The 23,067-nt window shown below is 36.3% G+C and overlaps 1 pseudogene; it reads left to right on the forward strand.

Moving 5' to 3' along the window:
* The first annotated feature begins 3,501 nt into the window (after positions 1–3,501).
* Positions 3,502–22,852, forward strand: LOC101553152 (ADP-ribosylation factor 4-like; annotated as a pseudogene).
* The last annotated feature ends 215 nt before the right edge of the window (positions 22,853–23,067 follow it).

The following is a 23,067-nucleotide window of genomic DNA, read 5'->3' on the forward strand; positions in this document are numbered from 1 at the left end:
GAGAGTCATAGATCTTCTCCTTCTTCTGCACTCCCACGGAGTAGTCATTCTGCTACTGTTTAAGTGTTTTTCAGTAACAGGGAGTTCAGTGTGCTTAAACTGACTTCATATAACTCTGAGTCATAAGAATTATTTCTTTGCTCACTTTTGTTTTGTTCTTCAGAATCAACTTCCTTAGTTGAAATGGTGATAACCCTAGTTGTCTACCAAAGGATAAAATACATGTAGAACACAAAGTTCATATAATAAAACATCTCTGAAATACTTATTTTAGTGTAGTAAACTATCATTGCTCATAAATTTACTTTATAGGAAAATCTTGTGCTTTATTATCAATATATAATTGTCTTGAGCCAGTAAATTTCCTTGATGAATGGAATAAGAATCTCAATAGTATGTATAATTTGGGAAAGCACCTTTGAAGGGTAAAACACAACCTCATGTTTATCTTTCTCTTTCTTCTGTTCCAGTGGTCAGTAATACTTCAGACGATATCTTAAGCTTTGATGGGATCCTGGAATTTTAACGAAATTTTTGCATTGCATTTTAATACTGCAACAATAATATTGCATCTTTTAAAATCTTTCCATTTCCATAATGATTTTTCAATAATATTTTTGCAGACTTCTTGCCACTTCAAAGAATACCACCTTTTGCTAAGCAACCCTATGAAAACCCATCCTAATTGCCAGTTAAAATTTTAAGAAAACCTAAGGCCAGAGAGATAGAACAGAGAATAGGGCATATATGTATACACCGCCTACCTGGGTTCCCCTGAACACACCAGGAATGATTCCTGAGTACTGAGCCATGAGCACTAGTGGGCATGGCATTCTTCTCCCCTCCCCCATTAAGAAAGCTTTATCTGAGTACTAATATTCTATGATAGTTTTCATTAAAACTTCTAGCTCTTTGTCTTCTAAAAGGAAAAAAGTAAATTATTAAATTTGTGTAAGAAACATCATAATGTATGGTTGTAGTATAAGATAACAGAACTTTAGCACATTAAAGTTAAATAATTTCCTCATAACAAATTTGGTACTTTTAAAAGTGAAGTCTCCTAAATTTATGAGACTGTTTAAAATTCACCACATTTCTCCAAATCAAAATTTAACATTGTAAAATAGTGTCTCTTTGGGACAGAAAGGGACAATATATGATAATATTAGCAATAAAGAAATAAACTGTCTACTCATTATGCCTTTATTATGTGACTAACTTTAGTCTGCAGTATTTGTTTCTATTTTAAAACAAACTAAAATATATATTACTATCATTTTATGCATAAAATTTAAACTTAGACATTTAATCAATTTTACATGGAAGATAAGTGATAGAACCAGACTATCTTTTCAGGGATGTCACAATTAAATCTTCAGAACTTAGACATAAGGTATTTTGTTGTTTTATTTCTACTGCATTGAATTCTGGTTGCATGGGGATTAGTTTCCTTTACAAGTTAGAACTGAGAGGAACTCAGTTCCCTGGAATTCCCCTGAGAGAGTTCTTTTAAGAGTTTAGTAAAGGATGGGGCTGGATCGAAAGCAAAGCGGTTAGGGTGTTTGTTTGCCTTGCATGCAGCCGACCAGGGTTCGATTCCCAGCATCCCATAGGATCCTCTGAGCACCTCCAGGAGTAATTCCTGAGTAACAAGCCAAGAGTAACCCCTGAGCATTGCCGGGTATGACCCAAAAAGCAAAAAAAAAAAAAAAAAAAAAAAAAAGTAAATAAAAGAGATTAGTAAAGGATCATTCCAGCTCTTTAAAGATTTGTGTGTCTGTGTTGATATGAATAATTCTTCATTCTTTTTGCTTTCCAGAACTTGTTTAAAGGAAGTTTTCTTATGTTAGTTCTTCAGTTTTTCCACATGCCCCTTGATCTACAATTATGACATTTTCATTTAATATTACGCACTATAATGTTATCTGAATCAAAGTACTATGGTGTGAGGCACACTGGCAGTGCTCAGGATTTACTCCCCGCTCTGTGCTTAGATATCATTCCCACGGTTCTTGAGGAATATATGGTGCTGGGGATTGGACTGGAGTCCGATGTTTGAGGCAAGCACCTAACCCCTATACTTTCACTCAGGCCCCTAAATATTATATTAATATAATTTAATGCCATTGTTCCATTGCTCATATGTTTATGCACAGTCTATTTTGTAAAATATATATGCTGAATAAATGAATAATAATCTCTGGGGTAACCGCTCTATTTCTGGAGCTAATTCTACTATATGATCTCTTAGCTAACTTCTTTCTAATGTATCATTATTCTTTTAATAATAGTTCCAAGACTAATTGGGGCACTTTTGTGTTGTAAATAGTTTAAGTAGGTATGGAGTATGACATCTGTTCAATACATAAACACTGGCCAATGAGTGTTATTAGATTTTTAAAGACAGCAGATTGAATTCAAGCATTTAAAGACTCAGTGGAATAAATATAAAACACCCACAGTAATAAAGAGAAGAGTGTTCAATAATAGTGGTTGATCATTCAAATTTCAGAAGTCAGAAATCACTTAAAGATGAGGTAATAAATAATACAGCTTAAAGTATGAACATAGATGCATGTGTTTCTTTTTATCTGTTTTTCCCCTTCTTTCTTCATACAGCGGGGCTTTCACATAAATACAAATCAAGATAACAAAAACAGACAAATTAAAACCTACAGAGCTTTGAACTTTAAGTAGCTATTATAAAGAAAACTAAAAATGTTAAATTGTAGCTTGGAGTAATGAGGTCATCTGGTGTATTTAAGGTTGTAGAGGACAGACGCTTCAGCTCATTTCTTGTTCCTGTCTCACAATATACTCACTGCCTATTAACTTTTGGGAACACATTAACAATTCTTACGTTAACAAATAAAATGAATAAAATAAAATGAAACTAGCCTTAAAGAAACTATGAGTTATGCTTGATAATATCTTTTCCTTATCTTTCCTTTCCTCCCAAATGTGTACATAAATTGGCATATGTCTCAGAGGACCAGTTCACAAGGAAATTTACTGTTTCCTCTGGTTGAAGAAGGTAGTCAAAGTCTGTGGTCAGAGATAAACCTCAGGGTGAAAGCAGAATAAGTTCCAAACAGCTCTTGTTTTTAAAGTCTCCTAAAATTTATTGTCAAGAGTTTTCCTGGGCAGGAGCTTCACAGGGCCCTGACCCGGGAGCAGGGCAGGAAGTTCTAAGGGAAAATTCTCAGCTATTCCTTAGATGCTTTAAGTTCACACACACACACACAGAGTACATTTTAAATGAAAATATCTCACATAATTGTACTAACAACATTATATTGAATTCTAAAACCAATGAACAGAGGCTACACTAACAATTCTGTAACAATATTTATCATATGTTTGTTAAAAGATATGATTTGATCTTTTCTAATGATCTAAGGTCAGGAAATATGTGTTATTTGAAAGAAACTCTTATTGTTGAAAGTGATGTGGCAGTATGCAACTTTAAAGGAGATGAGGGAGAGAGACAAATGTAGGGAGATGAATGTTGAGAAGAGATTGGAGGACAGGGACAAGGAGAAAAGGTAAGTTAAGGGGAAAAGCAAGGCAGGAAATGACAGATGATTTTTTTTCTGTTTTTGTTTTGTTTTGTTTTGTTTTTGTTTTTTTAATTGAATCACCATGTGGAAAGTTACAAAGCTTTCAGGCTTATGTCTCAGTTACACAATGCTCGAACACTCATCCCTTCACCAGTGCACATATTCCACCACCAAGAACCAGAGTAAACCTCTTCCCACCCCCCACCCCCCCAGCCCCACACCCTGTTTGTGTAGCTGATAAATTTCACTTTTAATCTAAATTTACCTCTGGGAAATTCTCAGTGCACATTTACTACCACCAATATCCCCAGTTTCCTTCCCCACCCCCATTCTCTGCTTGCCTCAATGGCAACTCTGTCTCTCTCTCTTGCTGAATCTCTCTGTCTGTCTCTCCCTACCGACAGCTTCTTGCACGTGGCTGATCCAGGTTTGATTCCCGGCTTTTCATTTGGTACCCGGAGCCCACCAGGTATAACCCCTGAGTGCACAGCCAAGAGTAAACTCTGAAGCACAGCAAGTATGGCCCCCAAACAAAACAACAACCACAAAAATTCCAAGATGAAAGAAAGTCATCAGAACAAAACTCGGCAGAAAAAAATAAAAGGCTGGGGGGGGGGGGCATCAGCTGGAGGGCTTTGATAAGATTCTGAATCAAGAAGATAAAAAAATCAGTTTTTATTCTTGGAAGTGCCCTAACAAGGATATTTTTTGTTATTCTTTGTTATTCCAAGCCTGAAGCTAAAGCAGTCCGGTTCCTTCTGACTTTTCCTGCAGAGAGCATACTTTTATCTCAGATTCTTAGCCATGTCTCCAAACATTTAGTGATAGGAATCATCTCATGTGCAAACATTTGGGTGGTAGAAACACCTCATATGTCTCATATATCCAGTAACTCTCAAGTGCAACTTGATGGCTGCATTAGTGAGCAAGGTAAGACATTGGAGTCTACTCTTTGCAGGAGGTCATGCAGACTTCTTGACCTCTGGGCACTCTATTAGCAACATCTTAGAAAACTGGCACTCAAGGTAACAGTACATTGTTAACTATTCCTGTTCTGTGATTTCCATTTGAACTTCACTAGCAGCAGAGTCAAAAATAGGTTAAATGTACAGAAATCCAAGTACCTATCCTGGAAATACAAGCCTCTAGCAATAGGAGATTCTAGAAGTGAACGTATTAAAAGAAATAAAATAATTGTGTATACAGTAAATAGTACCTTAATCTGCTAAGGGACATGAAGCTATATCTAAAAAGGATTGTTTTTTTAAATTCCAAGCACATTCTTTTCTAGTGCACAAAAAAAATTCTCCAAGATACATATAAGGTCATAACACAGACCTATATACATTTATAAGTATGAAAATTATACCAAGCATCCTTTCAGACCACAATATCATGAAAGTAGAAATTAACCCTAAAAAAGTTAGAAAAGGAATTGAACCTGCTAGGTTCAATTGGTCCACATCCCTTATGGTCCCTGAAGCCTGCCATGAATAATTCCTGAGTACAGAGCCAGGAGTAACTCCTGAGTAAGTTGTAGTCCTAAAAACAAAAAGGAAATGTAGAAAAACTCTATCATCTGGAAGCTAAACGATGTAGTGCTAAATCACAACTAGATAAAAGAGGAAATCAAGGAAGACATTAGGAAAAATCATCGAAGCAATTGAGAATGAAGAAACAAACCATCAGGATCTATGGAACATAGTAAAAGCTGTACTAAGAGGAGCATTCATTGCAATAAAAGTCTACATTAGGAAAAAAGAGAAAAAGCTCAAATTAATGACATAAACACATGCCCTAAACACCTGGAGAAGGGACAATAAATGAATCCCAAAACTAGTAAAAGGAAGAAAATAAAAAGTAGAGCAGAAATAACATAGAAATTAGTAAAGAAATGCAGAGTCAATGAAACCAGTAGCTAGTTTTTCTAAAGAATAAACAAGATAGGTCTCTTAATGAGAGAAAAAAATCATATGCAAGAGATAGAGAAGAAAGAAAAGTATCAGCCATTGAGGCAGGCAGGTAGAGTAGGGTGGTGGGGAGGAAAACTGGGGACACTAGTGATGGGAAATATGCACTGAAAATTTCCCAGAGATAAATTTAGATCTTAAAAAAAAAAAAACAGAAAAAATCATTGTCTCACTTGCTGCCTTGCTCTATTCCTTAACTTACTTTTTCTCCGTTTCCATTTCCTCTATTCTCTTCCCAATACCCATCTCCCTGCCTTTGTCTCACTCCCTCATCCCCTTTAAAATTAATACTGCCACATAACTTTCAACAGGAAGTTTCTTTCAAATAACACATATTTTCTGACCTTAGACCATTAGGAAAGATCATAACTTTTAACAAACATTATATGATAAATATTTTTACAGAATTGTTCATGTAGCCTCTGTTTATTGGTTTAGAATTGAAGATAATGTTGTTAGTACAATTATGTGCAATATTTTTATTTAAGAAGTACTGTGTCTGTGTGTGTGTCCATGAATTTAAAGCATCTAGGAAATAGCTGAGAAATTTCCCTTAGAACTTCCTATCTTGCTCCCATATCAGGGCCCTGTGAAGCATATCTACTGCCTGAGTAGCCCCCAGTTTGACCCTGGAAGGCCCTGAAAAGCAAGGAAATACAATGTCTCAGTCCTGTGAACACAAAGTGTCTAGGAAGTAGCGGGGAAGCTACACTTAGAACTTACTATTTCAGCCCCAGATCAGGAACCTGCAAAGAATTTCTTCATATGTTACAGTGAGCATATACTGACGACCTAACTCTAGTCACCTATCCACACAACACACATAATAACACCTCCAAACTACAAAACTCACAATGGAAGAGCAACACAGACTCACAACACACAGTGCACAAATATGGCAGTCCTGAAGACTCAACCAGTAATGACCGGGTATATAATCTCTTTCATAAAGACTTCAGAGAAGAAATGTTGAGAATATTTAAGGAGCTCATAAAAAACAATGGAATAGACAACCAATAAAATGCAAGAGCATATGAGAGCAGAAATTAGAAAACTACAAAAAAAAATGACAGAACTAAAGAATTTGTAGTGGAAAATTCATTGAAATTGGAAAATGGAAAACTCATTGAAAGGTCTTAGCAACAGAGTAAAAGCAGCTGAGGAAAAAAAATCAGTGAGCTCCAAGAGATGCAGAAAACTTCCAGACAAAATCAAAAGATAGCAAAAGGACTCAAAATAAATGAACAATGTAAAAGAGAATTATGGAATAAATTCAGGAGGAGTGACATAAGAAACATCAAGAGCCTGGAATCAACAGACATCATTATTGAGAATTTCCCAGAGCTGAGGAACATAAAACCCAGATCCAGGAGGTTTAATGGGGATGGGTCCCAACTAAAAGAGACCCAAATTAAAAGACTCCAAGTTACATCCTTATCAGAATAATGAAAATATATTTGAATACTTAAAGGAGCAAAACGAAAGAAGGTTATTAAATAAATAGGGGCATCCTTAATATTTAGAGCAGACCTATCAAATGAGATCCTCTTGCCCCAAAGACAATGGAGGGGAATATAGTCTAAAAAACAAGCTCAATGAAATGAAGGCTTCACCAAGAATACTTTACCTAACCAGACTCTCATTTGAAGGAACAGCACATAACTTCATTGATAACACCAGTGCAGAAACTTCATAGACTCAAAAGCAACTTTAAAAGAACTGAAGGGACTACTGCAAGCAAAGACAAATCTCACAAACACAACAAACATCTACACAAAGGTGGCATAAAATATTCCATGACCATAATCTCACTCAATATCAGTGGATAGAAATGCACTAATTAAGAGACAGAGAATGGCAAGATGGATTAGAATATTGAATCTGATATTCTTCTGCCTGCAATAAACATATTCGCATAGAGCAAGCATGTAAAAATATATTTGAATAGAGCAAACTAATAATCAAAGGTTGGAAGACAATTCTTCAAGCAAACAAATCCCTCAAAATGGCTGGGGTTGCCATACTAATGTCAGATAAAATAGACTTCAGGATCAAGTCTATGCTTTCCAGCAACTATTCATGATAAAACTCTAAACAAAATGGGAGTTGAAGAAACTTTTCTCAATTCAGTCAAAGCCATCTACCACAAGCCCACAGCAGCATTATTCTCAATGATGAAAAATTAAAAATCTTCCCTCTAAGATCAGGCACAAGTAAGGGTTGCCCACTCTGACCACTTCTATTCAGGACAGTGCTGGAAGTACTTGTCATAGCAGTTATGCAGGAAAAGAGGGCCAGAGTGACAATACAGTGGATAGTGCACTTACCTTGCATTCAGTCAACTCAGATTTAATCCACAATATCCTATATGATCACCCAAGAACCCCCAGGAATGATTCTTGAGTACGGAGCCAGGAGTAACCCTGAACATTTCTATGGATGGCCCCAAGACAACAACACAATACCACAAAACAAAAAGATATTAAGTGTACCCAGATAGGAAAGGAAGAAGTTAAGCATTCACTATTTGCAGATGGAATGATACTATGTTTACAAATCCTACAAAAAAGCTTCTTGAAACAATAGATTTGTATAGCAGAGTGGCAGGCTACCAAATTAACATGCAAAAGTCTGTGGCTTTCATATATGAAAATAATAAAATGTAAGAGAGAGAAATAAAAAAATAACAATCTTATTCACAACTGTGCCTCAGAAAATCAAATACTAGGAATCCGCTTAACCATAGAGGTGAAAGACCTATACAAAGAAAACTACAAAACCTTATTTAAAGAAATAAAAGAGGACATGAGGAAGTGGAGACATATCCCCTGCTCATTAATTGGGAAGAATAACCCACGTTCCGTGCCCTGGAACCGCTGTGTGTGCTGTCGGTCAAGAGTAGGCGATGGAAGGAAGAAGGCCAAACTGGTTGCTCAATAAGTTTATTTCATTCTCTCTCTCTACTTCTCTCCTGGCTCTGGATCTCTCCTGGATCTCTGGATCTTCTCTCCTTCTCTCATCTCTCCTTGTCTCTCCCACCTTGCCCTCTAGGCTACACCCAGCCAGGTAGCAAAATCAACATAAGAAAGCCCTTCCTGAGGGCAGGGCACTCCAATGCCCTTCCTGACTCTTAAGGTTTTTTTCCTTTCCTTAGTCCAAACACTTATTAACATCTCAATACTAGTTATTTTTGTATGGACATAGCAAGAGATACATTGAGGCTTGCAAGGCAGCTCTCCTGGCAACACCTTGCCACAGGCTCAGACCACAGCACTCAGGCCAGATTAATCATTCCTCACCCTAGCAGGGTCCAAATCTAGTATCACTCTTTGGATCATGACAACATTTGTCCATGATCAAGCTCTTAACTTATAGTTAAGCATTAGGCACCTTGTCCAGGCCCATCTCGATGCCAGGGTAGCACACAACTCACTCTTTGCCCTGGGTCCGTCTCGTCCCTTGTCGGGACCCTGATTTTGGGGGTGGTAGGAAGTAAGAGCAGCTGAGGCTTAGGCAAAGAGAGCAGATGCCCAGGAGGAAAATATGTAGAGTCAAATGACTCCCAGGTTACAAAAGCATAGCATTTGCTAAGTCTTCCTGTGTCCATACAAAAAGGACATTGCTCTGAATAAACTATGCAAAGGACTCAAGGAGAAGAGAAAAACAGTATTTGCAAGTCAACAGAACACTAAGAAAGAAGTTACAAATAAACAAAGATGAATGGGAGCACTGTAATGGGAGTAACCCAATAAACCTAAACTACCTGAGGCTATGTTATCCTACACTATACTACAAATTAATTAAAAAGTAAATTAAATAAATTTAACTAATTATTAAACCAACATGATACTGGAATAAAGACAGACCCTTAGATCAATGGAACAGAGCTGCAAATCCAGAGACAGATCTTCAGGTGGATGATCAATTCATCTTTCACCTGTTTATCTTTGATAACTTTGTATCTCACAGTGATTCAATAATGTTTTAAATGAAATATATGTGCAATTGACCATAAAAGTGAATAAAGTAATGATAAATTAAATAGAAATTGGCAGCCTGTGGTTTAATTACCAGTACTGTGTATGGTCCCCTGAATACTGCCAAGATTGACTCCTGAGCAGAGAGGCAAGAGTAAGAAGCCTTGGGTAAGTATTCAGGGCTTGCTTCCACACTCCAAAGTAATTGAAAGCCTAGTGGCTAACTGATCTTGGAAGAAATTGATAAAAATACTATTTTATATCATTTTTAGATATAATTGCCTAAATCAAGTAAATGAAGTCTTTAGTTTTTTTCATAGTTTTGAAGTTAACCAAGAGAGTAAAAAATATTAATTCAAAAATTATGAGAATGAAAAGAGTTATCATGTAATATAATAAATTGTCATATAACAAAAACAATGTCATGTAATAGAAACATAAATATTTAAAAGTCTTCATCTGAACTTAGTCTTATACTGTTTCTCCTCATTCAGGGAGTTCCATCTTCTACTTTTCAATTAACTTTTCTACTTTCAAAAAAAAAAACAGGGGCTGGAGAGATAGCACAGCGGGTAGGGCGCTTGCCTTGCACGCGGCCGACCCGGGTTCAAATCCCAGCATCCCATATGGTCCCCTGAGCACGGCCAGGGGTAATTCCTGAGTGCAGAGCCAGGAGTAACCACTGTGCATCGCCAGGTGTGACCCAAAAAGCAAAAAAAAAAATAAAATAAAATAAAAAATAAAAAATAAAACAATTTAAAAACGTCTTCATCTTTGAGGATCTACATTATTTATTTTCAGGTCAGAATTTTACTGTTTTCTAGTTGACTGAATGGAACTACAAGTTGAATATAGTACTGTCTTAAAAAGGTATAATTTGTATTAAGATGTTCTAATGCAAATGTCTTTGTATTAAGATACTCTATGGTAAGGGCAGTCTTGAGTGTTCAGATCTCTGCAAGTAAATTTATTTTATATGTACTGTGCATGTGGACAGAAGCAACAGTTTTCAGCATCCATTTCCATTAAAAAAACAGTTTTCTCAAACTAATGTCAAATTATTTGTTCTATGCCTCTTTCTCTGAAACTTCCAAACTATCTAAACTCAATAAGGAGTATCTCTAAATATCCTGCTGTAAAGACAACAAGTTAATTCTACTGCACCTCATGCCTGCGTATTATTTGAACACATAACTGTTTTAACAGTCTCAGACTAAGCAGTCATTGGAAAAAACTTGGGGAAAACTTTATTTGAAGTAATTGTCTTCTTCACTATGTAGGAAATTATTCCTTGAGATTTGTTTCATTATAAAGAAAACTCATATTTATTTATTTTAGCCAAACCAATAGATGTCCTCTTTTCATTCTTATATGTTTTAATCGAGGATGGGGGAATTAACTAATTTGAGTTAATTAGTCAATGCAAAGATTTTAAGGCAACCAATATGGAAATAAAGGAGGGTAAATCAACATCATTTTTATATTAAAAAAACAAAACCTTTACTTTTATGTGACAGATAACACATATTCAAACTAGAAATGGATTACAGATATAAATGCAAAGAAGTGGAAAATAAAACAAAGTTCATCTGTTGTCATGTGAACCAGATAAATATTTCTAAAAACACAAAAAATCCCAGCTATGAAAAATTATAAATTGAATTTCATAAAATTAGAAAGTAAAAACCACAGACTGGGGGAAAATACGTGTATTTGACAAAGAAATGTATCTAAAATTTATAACTATCTATTTCTACAGCTATATGAAGATAAAATGCACTCAGAAAAAAATGGAATATGTAATTGATATTGGAGAAGATGGAAGCATACCTGGTGGTGCTCAGGGTTACTTAAGACTTAGTGTTTCAGGGTTGCTCCTGTCGGTGCTTAGGGCACCATGCAGTGTGGGATGAAGCCTGGCCCTCCAGCATTCAAACCATGAGCTTTAGCCCTTTGATCTACCTTTGCAGCCAGAGGGCAATAGTTTTTTTTATAGAATACATTATTTTATAGAAGACCACATAGGCATAACAAGAGAAATGAGAACATACCTGTCACTAGAGAAAATTAAAGTCATAACCAAATACTAAATTATCCATTTGGATAACTATAATTAAAAGATCTGACAATGTCAAGCTTTGTCTAAAACTTAAACTCACAAGAATGTTACTGTACTGCAAAGATTGTAAAATACTCCACTATGAAAAAATAACCTGGTGTATATTGTAAAATTAAGTATGTATCTGCTCCATAACTTAGCAGTTTTACTTCTATTAAGTACTTGGGGAAGTCAATACTAAAAACAATATTGAGATTAGTAGAAAATTAAAATGATAAATTTCATACAATTCAGTTATCCCACTTCTGTATTTTCCCACAAAATACATAAACACTAGTATTAATGTGTACACACACATAAATTCTCCTCCTCTCAATATTCACTGCAACATTGCTTATAATATACACAAATGTAAAATAAACAAACTGCTCATAAATAGATGGTAAAAATACTACTCAGCTATAGGAAACAAATTTCTATTCATTGAAATAGCATGGTTAGACCTAAGGGATATTATCTTACCTAAATAAACCAGAAGGATAAAGGGTACCTTATGTTTTAGCTCATATGTGCGTTCATAGACATATAAAAATTGATGAATAAAATAAACCTGCAGATTATAAAACAAATTAACAATGACCAGAAAGGAATGGGAAAGGAAGATTATAAATCAATTATACTTAGGACTTTTAATGGTAAACTTGTAGTATTTACAGGTGTTGATTTAGAATTATGTGCACTTTTAAATTTATATAATGTAATGCAATTTTATTTCAAGAAAAGAAAAATAACCTCAAGTCCTTAAAATTATTTCTTTTAGGGAATATTAAATAATAACTGATGTATTATCTTACAGTTCTGGAGGCTGAGAGTCTGACATGAGTCTCAGTCTCAGTCTCAGGCTAGCATCAAGCTATCTGCTGGTATGCAAGGCTAAATTCCTTCTAAAGACTTTTAGTTTGCTTGCATTCCTTGGCTTGCTTGTGGTTGCTTCTTCCATTTTCAGAGCCAGCACATTTTATTGAGCTATATGCACACTACCATCTCTTTGGTCCTCACTTCATATTTACATATTTCCTTTCTAAGGATCCTTATGATTACAGCAGACTTACCCAGATAGTCCAACATAATCTTGTCTTTTAAGATCAGTTGATTAACAAATTTTGTAGTGTAAAAATTATTCAGAGTTCCTGGGGATGTGGAATGAACAGCTTTGTGGTATGGCATTAATATCCCTCATATAACTTTGAAATGATTGTTAGAGGAAAATTCTTACAACTTCATTCTTATTAACTGAAAACAACTAACTTCAAATGCTTTACAACAAATAGAAGAATAGAAAATGTCGAGCGGTTTTCAACCTTTTTGCACCTGCACATCTATGTTAAGCAAATTTGGGAAACAAATTTGGGGACTCAATTATAATGGATTCAAGGTCGAAAACCACTGTTACTTCATAATTTATCTAATATTTTGGAAAAGCAAGCAAATGGAAGGAAAATTATTTGATAGATATTGGGAGGGAAAAGGAGGTTGCAGTTTATTGCATAAGGACAGGAAAGACTTTAGTGTTACAGAAATATCTATAACTTTGTTTTCATTGTGGATACATATTTGTTAAAACTTATTAAACAAAGGCAGTGTTCAGTGTTCACTCTTGGCTTTGTGCTCAGAGATCACTCCTGGAAGTATGCAGAACCATATGTGGTATCAAGGAACACATTAGTGTAAGTTTCAATAATAGATAAAGATGGGTGATCCAATGGGCCCGCACAGGCAGGACATGGCAATGGCATTCTGCAGACAGAGAACTGCCTTTCCAGGTCGGATGACGGGCGGGCAAAGGATGGGCGACGGAAACAGTGAAACAGGAACTGGGACCCAGGCTGGTGGGCAGTTAGTTTATTTCTCTCTCCTCCTAGAGTCGGCCGATCTCTCCTTTATGGCCCAGTTTTGGCCACAGTCCCAGTCATCAGAGTTTCTTCATCTTAGTCTCCTCGCAGACCTCAAAGTCTCCAAAATCTCAGTTCTCCTTCTTGTCTTCAGTGTCTTGTTGTCGAACATCTCGTCCTCAGCATCTAGTCTTCAGCATCTAATCTTCACAATCTCCTTCTCAGTATCTCCTTCCCAGAGTCCAGTCTACCTCCTCCAAGTTCCTCTGCCAGCCACAAGTCTCTTAGCTGCAAGTCCTCGCCACAAGTCTCGTCTTCTCACAAGTCTTCGTCCCCAGTCTCTTTCTTCAATGTTTGCTCTCATTCTGTTTCTCTTTCTTACGTTTTGTTCTGTTCTTCTGTCACAAGTCTTTTCTCTTAAGGGAAGACAGAAGACTTTTCACAAGTCTTCTTCTTTCTCCTGTTGTTGTTTTCTATCTCAATCTTCTATCTCAAGTCTTCTCTCTAAGTCTTCTCTCTCCCCAAGTCTTTGTCTTCTCTCTTCCTAGCCCCTTATAGCATAGTTATATAGGAATCATGTAGGGTGGGCATACAAAGGTGGGGTTGAACATTATCATAACAACAAAGAGAAGTAAAGGCCACTCCTTCAGGAGATTAAATCAAGGGAAAAAAAATCTAAGGAAATTACTTCAGATTACTAGGAGATCCGCCCAACGGCAGGATCTCAACCAGGATGTGTTGCTTTCTCTTTTCCTCAGCTAGTAATTCATTTAAATAGTTATAGCAAATTTACCTCTCATAATATTTCTAGCAATGTCACTTTGTATGAGCACAATAAAAGATATATCAAGCTTAAAGTTTAGCTCTTCCTAAGAACATCTCATTATATATTCCAGACCACAGTTCTCAGGCCAGATTAGTCTTTCCTAACCCCAGCAGGGTCCTTATTCAGTTACTCTTTTTTGGGTCATGACAGAATTGGTCCATGACCTTGCTCTTAACTTACAGTTAAGTATTATGGCACTTGGTCTGGCCCATTTCGATGCAAGGGTAGCTCACAGCTTGCCCTAGATCCATTAATTCCTCATCGGGACCCTGCTCTTAGAGTACTAGGGGAAACTGAGGTTTAAGTCAAGTAAATATAAATGCGCAGGAGTAAATATTATTTCGGAATCATTTAACACCATGTTACATGGCATAGCATCAACTGTCTTCCTGTGTCTATACAAAAAAGACATTGCTAAATAAATCATACAAATGACATAATGGAAAGAGAAAAGCAGTTTAGAATTATTAATGCCTGGTGGAATTGGGTGTAGCTCACTTGCACTGTTGTAAGAGTGGCTCAATAAACCTTAAGCTCCCTGTGGGAGCAGCAAGGACAACCCAGGGTTATCCAACACATTAGGTTTAGATACATGCAAAGCAAGTGCCTTAATCTTTATAATATCTTTCTGACCCTAGTTTTCTTATGTATAATTTATATGCAAAAAAGTTACCAAAAATAGATAGTTTGTAGAAAAGTGTATCAAAAGAGGATAAAAATGTTTTAATTTTATTATAATTTTACTATTGCTATCAATATTATTTTAATACTTTGAGCTTCCTTGAGAACAAATAGTTTATGAGGTTATATATTTGCTTAATTTGTTGCCTTTAAAAATTGGCAAGTAGTAGGGGCTGGAGCAATAGCACAGCGGGTAGGGCATTTGCCTTGCACGCGGCCGACCCGGGTTCGATTCCCAGCATCCCATATGGTCCCCTGAGCACCGCCAGGGGTGATTCCTGAGTGCAGAGCCAGGAGTAACCCCTGTGCATCGCTGGGTGTGACCCAAAAAGCAAAAAAAAAAAAAATTGGCAAGTAGGGCTGGAGCAATAGTACGGCAGGTAGGGCATTTGCCTTGCACACGGCTGACCCGGGTTCAATTCCCAGCATCCGATATGGTTCCCTGAGCACCGCAAAGAGTCATTCCTGAGTGTACAGCCAAGAGTAACTCCTGAGCATCACCAGGTGTGACCCAAAAAGCAAAAAAAATAAAAATAAAAAAAGTATGACTTTACACATAGATATATGAAACTAGTTGTTTAACACACATGGTCAAAACATGGAGTTGAATTAGCTATCAGTAGCATGCATGCTACAATGCTTCAAAGGTTATCCAGGTAGTGCTCAATTTTAACACTCAATTAACTCTCACATAACTCCTGGCAGGAATTATGAACTCAATTTAAGGGAAAATGGAAGTGAAAGATAAATGAACTTTCCAGCTGCCGGAGGCTTTAGAGTCTCTGTTAGAACTTGAATGACTTCATTCTCCTAAGACCTTTGTGCCAGTTGCAAACATATTAGAAGTAATAAGCAAGTATTTTGATGGGAAGCTATGAATTGCTATATGTTAGAAGTGGGTTCTTCTACTGAAGAAACTAACTGATCCCTTTTATTCTGAAGCCCTAGTATTATTTAAAACCTTCATTTCTTAATCAGGAAAATGAGGGCTTTTAAAAATATTAGATACTCTCAGTCAGAAGGATTTTTGATGAAGCAGAAGTTAGATCAATCAATAACTTCAAAAATTTTATGGAGTATATGTTAGATCAATCAGTAGCTTCAAAAAATAATTCCAATTATTTTTGCACTCTTACAGGATTCAGAAAACATGTGTAGCACAAAAATTTAAAGGTTGCTATTAAAAGAATTGATGGGAACGGAACTGCTATTCACCTGTGTTCATTTGTGCTCTCTCACTCAGAGGCCAATTAAGAACCAAGACCACAACTGGAATCTAGCAGTTGGTAATAACATCACAGAACAGTGTTTGGTTAAGATTCATAGTTTTCTACTTCTTGCAAGCAAATATTTTTTTTTACATTGATCCTCTACTTTAGTTCAAGCAATGTTATATCTATGATGTACCTTTTGAACACATGTATGAAAGAAAAATATAGGTTTGTAAACTCATCTAAGATTGTATCCTAGAACTGACTTAGTGAATTTACTGTGAAAAATCACTACAGACTTAATAAGTGTTAATCAAGAAAAAAATGTGTTATGTTGCTGTTCAGAAATCCATTAAATTCTGTGAATAAGATTGTGAATTTTATTAGATAATATATACTAATTGAAAAATACCAAGGAGCTAATTGCACAACATATAAGCCATGCTCTGCTAAAAGTTTATATTAGCAGTATTAAACAGATGTCAGAATGATAATGAGGTGAAAGTAAACTACTTGAACTTCTTTAAAAAAAACACTGCATTTCCACTCTGGTTCTCCCCTGTGGCACCTGAATTCCACAGTAAGTATACAGAATCATTCTTACACTTGGAATTTTTCTGAGTTCATTTCTAACTTAGCCCAGAGAAAGGCAGTTTGATTTAGGTACTTTGGTGGACCCTTGATAACAGAGGGTATTCTCTATTTAGGAGTTTGTGATTTGAATAACATCTTAAAATTATTTTATTCTTGTATTTTAAGCTATTCATAAATTCAATTGATTAAGAAAAGCAGATTCTTGGGTCTTTCAGGGGTCATTATTCTGCATACCACACTGACAAATATCAAGAATATCAATCAGAACCAAAGTTTGTCAAGTAGTGAAGGTTTTATTTCTTATTATCTGTTGCATGAACCTTCCTGCAGTCAAAGGCACTAAGATAAGGAACACAGAAGAAATGTGTTTCATGGAGGACCAAGGCTCTCTCTGACTCTTGGCCAAGGTAGAGAGCCCCATGATCTCCTTTTATTGATCATGGTACCTCTAAAGGGCGCTGTATTTCGTGATGTCACCAAAGGCATCAAAAGAGGTTACAGGAAGAACATTGAGGCAGTAGAATATGTTGTTTCCTTGTACCTGCAGGCTTGTAGCCTGGGGGAAAATATACAAAGCCAAAACAGAAACCTTTCTTGGGCTATAGGCACTTGGATTTACATCCCAAAGACAAGGCTGGGTGGCCACCTAAAATCTACACTTCAAATACAAACTGGGCAGACTCCTGAAATCTACATCCCAAAGACTAGGCTGGGCCAGAGCCTATATTTTGCAATCTCAAAGGTCAAGCATGGCTAACACCCGAGATCTGCATGTCAAAGACCAGCCAGGCTTCTGTGAGAGATGGAAAACCCGCTCTTTTCAATATACTGAAATTATTTTTCTGAAGGCAGCTTGAAGGGGGAAAATGTTCCTGTCTGTCTATGAAGGCTCACCCTGATAGCTCAGTTCATCCCCAACAATTCTCTTTATTACTTTTTTTCCTCTAGCCACTTTCTGGAGAGAAACTCGGTAAATCCTCCATAGAATATGTTCTGTGTAAAATAAATTTCAGAAATACTTTATATTTACAATAGCAGTTATTCACATACACATAAATATGCTTAGGCATCTGGACATCTTGATATATTTACCCACTTTTAGGGTGGCTCATTCCCAGTCATGCTAGGGTTCTGAGGGCTCTCAATCCAGTATAGATTTGATGGCTTTTGGTGCTAAGGCCTTTTGGTGCTTTGGGTCCCACTGATGCTTGGGGATCCATGCAGTTCTGGGCATCAGATTTGGAGCCTCCTGTATGGCAGGCCTAATATCCCACCAATTGAACTGTCTCCCTGGCCCCTGCACTCATTAACAGTCCCTGATTTTATCTATTTTGGTTTTGGGGCCACATCTAGCAGTGCTCAGGGTTTACTCCTGGCTCTGCACTCAGAAATTTCTTTTAGGAATGTCCTGGGGACTATATAGAGTGCCCCAGATCGAACCTGGGTTGGTGTGTGCAAGGCAAGAGCCCTATTTGCTTTACTATTGCTCTGGTGACATTCACTGTTTTTAGATATATTTAACACTCTTTAGCTCTTTGTTTGTCTTAAAAGCACATATATTATACTTATTAACATTTTCACCTAATTCCAAAATAGTTATTTTCTTTTGCTTCTATTCCTACCTCAAAATATACTTCTTATAGTATTCTATCATTGATGTTTTCTCATTTCTTTAGTCTTTAATTGTGAAGTCATTATTTAGTCTAAGTTTTAAAATCAGTTTTCTGACCTCATCACTCTTTGAATGATACATTAACATACATTATCAACTATTTGAATCTCTACCTTTCATCAGGAGACAGTACTTAACACATCAATTGCAAAAATAAAAAATCTGCTCCATTCATAGTGTTCAATATCTCACCAACTAAAAATTTTAGTCTTTTGGTTCTTCAAAGTAAATATTTCAAATTATTCTTAACTCATGTTTCTGAGGTCTCATATATGAGTCATGAGCTAATCTTTCAATTCTTTTTTTAAAAAAATAAGGGCCTAGTTTTTTTTTAATAAAGGTTTTAAAATAAAGGGTTTTGTTTCAAATAATATTTGAAACAAGAGGACCCTTAATTTATCAAAACCTCAGTTTTTCCTCTTGCATTTCAGCTCTATTTTAAATATACCCCTAAAGTTGACCTCTCCCTATTTATATTATCAGGATTGAAATAACAATGACAAAAAAATGACAAAAAAACCCACAATGTTTTATATTAAGTATGTGATACCCTCCTAACTTTATTCTTCATTGGATAATGTTGATTACAACAGACCTAATTTGGGCCCAATTTTCATTTCATTATCTTATTCAGTATAAGATTTGTGCAATGAATATACATGTCAACATCTCACCACTCAATGTAGCCCTTCTTGGACAGAAAAGAGGAAAATTGAGGACTCAAACTTAAGTTTCTGAACTTCCTGGACTGAGTTTTGTTCCTGCTTAAGCTTTAGAGAAGGATTTTCTTTCATCCTCCACCCCTCTACTAGAAAGTGGATTTAGACAAGAATTCTCTAGAACTCTATTTTTTAAAAAACTTTATTTAATTTTACTTTATTTTTTTGCTTTTTGGGTCACACCTGGTAATGCACAGGGGTTACTCCTGGCTCTGCACTTAGGAATCACCCCCGGTGGTGCCCAGGGGACCATATGGGATGCTGAGAATCAAACCTGGGTTGGCCATGTGCTAGGCAATTGCCCTACCCGCTGTGCTATCACTCCAGTCCCTCTAGAACTCTAGAAACTCTAGAATTTTCAGAGAATTTATTTCAAAGAATTCAGAAAATCTAGGATTTTCAGAGAAGTTTCCTGTATGTATTACTCAAGTAGATAGTCCTCAGAAAAGCATAGTATTTCTTTGAAAATTAAAAGTTCATTGAGAAAATTAAGTCTTTTTTTGCTTGTTTTATTTTGGAATTACACATGGCAGTGCTCAGAGACTATTTCTGTATTCAGGGATTACTTTTAGTTGTATTTGGGTGATAATAAGTGATTCCTGAATTCAACACATGTCAGCTGCATAGAAATAAAGCATATTATCCACTGTACTGTTTCTCAGTCCCCTAGTCTTAAAACTATTATCTAATGTGAAAAAGTCAGCATGTTAAATAGAAAACACAAAGCATATACCTTATCCCTTCTCTTCATACAGAATCACCAAAACTAGATGAATGCCTCTGGATAGTTTCTTTAAATGTTTTAATAAAATTTACCCTAATAATATTAAATCATTTTGTGAACTTTCTAGTTTATAAATGTCAAATTAATGTATTATCAAGTTGTTTTATCATTTTTATCTATGTTAACTTATTCACAACTTATTGATTGCTTAATGTAACTCAAGAAACTTTTAGTTTATGAGGAAAAGAGGTAAACACAATCCATAAACTTTTGTTGATACCTCCTTTATAAATCCCCTTTCTATTTGAACCCCATATATTTTCTATAAAGCCTATTCGTGCACATAATCTCATGGTTTTTTTCCTCTTTGACTTACACTGTTTCTTCTAATTTGAAAATATTCATTTACATATGGATGTCTGAATATCTTCTCTTTTTCAAATACAGGTTTCACCTTATTTATGAAGCTGGAAATTTCAATCCCTCCCCATGGTTAAAAACTGTGAATAATCTGGCATTTGCCATAATTATAAGCTAATGAGTTTATTCAGTCATCATTTCATAGACTGACAAGAGACTTAAATGAGACTCCTGGGTTTAGAGATAAATGACAGCAATAACAGTAAATAGGCTTTTCCACATTTTTTAAGTTTGCTTCCAGACCAAATTTCTACAGTGCAAAAGATGACAAGGGGCAGGAGAGCCTACACATGCAGAATTTTATAGTTCAATGGGAAGAAACCTGTATTTGGGGAATGAGTGTATTTTTTTAACAGAACTTTTGGATCTTCGTAGATAATTCTGAAGGTAATGTGCTTGCTTTGTACTCAGCCGAACCCAGTTTGAGTCCCTAATGCTACATCAGGTGCCTCAAGCACCACCAGGAGTGATCCTGAGTCAGGAATAAGCCCTGAGCACACACAAAGAAAGGCTTTTGGTTTAAAGGAAATAAAAACACAGTAAAGAAATGTGCTCGTTTGCTCCAGGAGACACTCTGTCTTGCAAGTTTGATCAATATGATCTATAGTTGAAAAGATAGTCAAAATACAGAGATGCAAAATGAAAGCCCCATGAGAAAGAGTCTCCCCATAAGTTCACCAAAACAGTCTTTACATTTTGAGACTGTTGACATTTTCAAATTTATGTTGTCATTCATTTTTGTGACCCTCTAATCATTAATCTCATAGTAACTTTCCTATATAGTATTATCTTAAGATTAAAAAATGCTGTTTTAAGTAAAATTATAAGCATATAGGTAGCTTAAAATCTTCACTTTAATAACTTATGGATTAGGTGTTATACCTGGTGATGCTCATGGGTTACTCCTGGCTCTGCACTCAGGAATTATTCCTGGCATGCTCAGGGACCATATGGAATGCCGAGGATGAAATGCAGGTCAGCCACATGCAAGACAAGCACCCTACCTGTACTATTGCTCCAACCCCTAAAATCCTCATTTTAATTACTGTCTTTAGGAGCTGGAATGATAGTAAAGCAGGTAAGGCAGGTGCCTTGCAAAAGACCCACCTTGGTTCAATTCCCAAAATCCCTTGTGATCCCCAAGCACCTGAGTGCAGGGCCAGGGGTAAACCCTGAGCATCACTGGGTATGTGGCCCAACAAACAAACAAACAAAAACATCAATGTCTTTACAGTAACATGCATGTGCTTTCAAAAAAGATCCTATGACTGAATATTAAAATTCTAAAAGAATTATTTTTGGATTTTCCTATGAAAAATGTCATTCAAAGTATGAAAATCATTTTCTTTCATAGTTATCTTTACATTCAGATAAATTTAGCAACAAGCTATTTTTTATCCACCACATGCCAGTCATTTTGCAATACACCTTGATTAAACAGAACAAATCAGACAAACAACCCTTCTCTTCTGGGGCTTGAACACACCGATTTATAACCTTAGTCTATTTTTCTGCCACATTTCTCTTTTTGCATAAAAGGAATATAAGACATATTTGGAGATTTCATAAGACTCTACATAGTTTGCAATTCTTCAAAATGTTTCTCGGGGCAGAGAGCAAATGGGTAGGGCACTTGCACGCAGCTATCCGGGGTTCAGTCCCTGGCATCCCATATGTCTCCCTGCGCATCACCAGGAGTGACTCCTCATGCAGAGCCAGGATCAGTGGGAGTGACTCAAAACACACACTGCCTGCTGGGCCGCTGCCTGAGTCACCCACTGAGGCTACCTTGTGAAGTGGCACAGCCAAAGTCCTAATTAAAGCTAAGAGCAGGTCACCAAAAGGATCCTCACCTAGCTTTGTGTTCCAGAGCTTCGTCCAATTCCCAGCTATTAAACTGTCTTGACTGTCATCTCAGTTTCTATACCATATTCCTATTCACTGACAGGGTGAAAGGAGAGCCCAAGGGGCGTCCCAAACCACTTCTACCTGTTTCTTGTGCCACTACCACCAAGGGTCTCAAGATCGTTTCATTTTTTTCCCATTTCTGCAAGAAGCAGACGCACATTTTGATGGTTGGATTGGATGCTGCTGGCAAGATTCATATTCTGTCTAAAGAGCAGTCAGGGGAGATAGCCACCACCATTCCTACCACTGGCTTTAATGTAGAAATGATTGAATATAAAGTACAGTTGTTTCACAGTAGAGCATGTTGGTAAGTGAATTATATAAGACCTCTGTGTAGGCACTCCTTCCAAATTGCCCTGGGTCTTATGTTTGTGGTAGATAGCAATGACCACAAAATAAATCAAGAAGGAGCAGAAGAGCTGTAGAACTGTTTCAGCAAGATTGCTTGCAAGATGCAGTATTAATGCTTTCTTAATTTTCAAACAAATATATGCCATAGCCATCAGTGAAATAACAGATCAATTAGGTCTTAGTTCTCTTCCTAGCAGAACATGGTATAGTCAAGCCATGTGTGCTACACAAGGAACTAGGCTGTACTAAGGACTTAACTGGTTGTCAGACGAACTTTCAAAAAGTTAAATAGTGTTGGATATATAACCAAGGACACATTTGATAGATATAGGCTTGTTATAAAAAATTAATTTGGATCTTAAAAATAGTGATAGGGGCTGTTTGGGGTAGAATATTACAGCATTAAAACTTACTTTGTTGCTGACTATTGTTTGCCAAGTATAATACTACTGGCTCAGCTACATGCTCAGTTTTAAAGAAGTTCTCCATAAATTGGGATAAGG

Source organism: Sorex araneus, chromosome 11 (assembly GCF_027595985.1).
Source record: "Sorex araneus isolate mSorAra2 chromosome 11, mSorAra2.pri, whole genome shotgun sequence".
NCBI classification, from domain to species: domain Eukaryota; kingdom Metazoa; phylum Chordata; class Mammalia; order Eulipotyphla; family Soricidae; genus Sorex; species Sorex araneus.